This window comes from Penaeus chinensis, chromosome 23, assembly GCF_019202785.1.
Source record: "Penaeus chinensis breed Huanghai No. 1 chromosome 23, ASM1920278v2, whole genome shotgun sequence".
Classification (NCBI taxonomy): domain Eukaryota; kingdom Metazoa; phylum Arthropoda; class Malacostraca; order Decapoda; family Penaeidae; genus Penaeus; species Penaeus chinensis.
Genome location: NC_061841.1, coordinates 23,285,421 through 23,287,920, shown reverse-complemented (window position 1 = coordinate 23,287,920; position 2,500 = coordinate 23,285,421).

Sequence of the window (2,500 nt, the reverse complement as noted above, 5' to 3'; positions counted from 1 at the left end):
AGATGTTGCAGCAAACCAGTTTTGTATACATCGCAAACACAACCAGCTTTGTATTCACCGAAACACTTGTATACATCGTCCATAGATTCTGTGTTCATTTTCCGTTGCCAAAGCGATTTTTTTGACAAATAGTAAGGTACACTACTTTTTTGTGGTACGCATGTAAGATGCACAATCAGATGAATTTTTCGACCTTTTGGCATTTCATATATTGAGACGATAAGTTTTATGATGTTCATGTATATTTTGTATGTGACTATTCACGTCAGCTTTCGTGATTTCATGTTATTTTTTTTTTTTTTTTTTTTTTTTTTTTAATAGGTAAGCCCCTCTCCGAGCTTTGTCCCCAAATATATCGGATTTATATTATATTATCAAAAATGGAGTGTAAGTTTTGTTCTGATCTCATGTTCGATTTCCTTGAGGATAATCCTGTTAACCTCATTTTATATTATCTCCAAATTATTTATTTCTGATTCTTTGTACTGTGACAAGTGCAGTGAAAACAGTCTATCTAGCTTGCGATTGATACCATGTCCTTTTCCGACAAGAACTTCTTTAGAGAAGTAATCAGATATGCAGTACTGACGTTTCAATTGAGATATCTATACTCATAATAAATGTCAAGCTCCTGGTTTCCTATGTGAAAGGTGGATAGGGGTATGATACAGAGAGCAATTTTTTTCTCAGCGGAGATGACTAATCTACACTCATGAGCCCTTGTTTTTTGTTCGTCTAGAATTATTGTGATGGTACCCTGATACATATGTTATCACCATAGCATATAATGGATCCACCATCCCCAAGTAGAATATTTGCCATCAGCTTGAGCATAAGGCCACTGAACAGCATGGGGCCGAGAACTGCTCCCTGTGGCGTCCTAATTTCAAAGGATTGTGGAACTTCTCACTCCCCTGAACGACACACTTGGGGATCTATTAGGGAGATACATTCTAATAATTTATCCCGCATGCTGAAGCTTACTAACTGTTCTAGATTAACTTCTCTGTTTCCAGTGTCAAAAGCTGATTTCAGGTCAAGAAAAACAGTGCTTTCCCGGATTCCAGCTTGAAAGTACTCTGCAAAGCAGTGGTATGTGCTACGTCCCGAAAGAAATCCATACAGTCTGTAAGATAATTAAACCTGTAACCTGTATCTGAGTCTGTACAAAATTATCCTTTCTAGAACTTTGCAAAACATAAGGTTAGTGAAATTGGGCGGTATTTACCAGTATTTGGTTTCGGTATAGGGATAGTTAGACTGTACGTCCAAGGGCCAGGTAGAATACTTTGTGACAAACTTAACCTGTTAAGCTGACCAGGTACCCGGGCTATAAAGCGAAGGACACTATAGTATGTAAGGTAATGAAAGTGGCATTGCGCCCGTAGAATTAACGGAGCTGTACCTTCTCTACGAACTCAAGGTAACGGGAACACACTGCTGAGAAAGGCCAACTTGTGTGATGGGTAAAGGTCAATATGCAATTAAACTCATTTGCAAGATATTTCGAAACCATTCTTTGACGTAAAAAATCAAAATTTACACTTGAAGGAACTCTATGCTGCGTTAAATCAAAATGACTTCATTATGTGCGTATGTGTGTGTGTGTGTGTTTGTCTATACTTAATGTAGCATAAATGAAAATTAAAGTTGAAACGCAATTTCCGAGATTTTGCGAAATCTTTTGATAAAACAAACATTCAAATCGTATGGAGTGAAAATTAGGCGTTTAATTACAGAGCGAGCATACAAAATGTGAGCAAATGAAATTTATTACTTAGGTCCAAAGAGAGTGTATTAGTTCCCTGAGGTTCATTTAAGGAATTACTGCTGCTGTTATAATTAGACGCGGGGACTGTTGTTGCACATTTGTAAATATAAATGTCAATTTACATAGAGATACTAACATCACATACAAACGTTTGTGTGTGTGTGTGTGTGTGTGTGTGTGTGTGTGTGTGTGTGTGTGTGTGTGTGTGTGTGTGTGTGTGTGTGTGTGTGTGTCTGTGTGTGGGAATGGGAGAAAGAAAGAGAGAGAGTAATCAATTACAATAATTTAGACTGTTAGACGAGAACGCTACCACTACACCACACAGCAGAGAGAGAGAGAGAGAGAGAGAGAGAGAGAGAGAGAGAGAGAGAGAGAGAGAGAGAGAGAGAGAGAGAGAGAGAGAGAGAGAGAGAGAGAGAGAGAGAGAGAGAGAGAGAGAGAGAGAGAGAGAGAGAGATTACAAAACCTCCCATGCAGTAAAATGAATAAATAATGTTAAAAAAAAAATAGTAAAAACAATTACTACGGTCAAGGTGAGCTACATACGATTTCATCTCATTTTATTTCATTTTCTGTTACGTGAATCAGATGTAAGTATCAAGCTGCTTGTAAAGATAGACGTTGTATACATCAGTCAGACTATCTTAATAAGTACGGTGAATTGTATAAAACAGAAATCGTCAGAAATAAATGTATTTGTGACGGAGATATAATCAAAACCGATCAAAT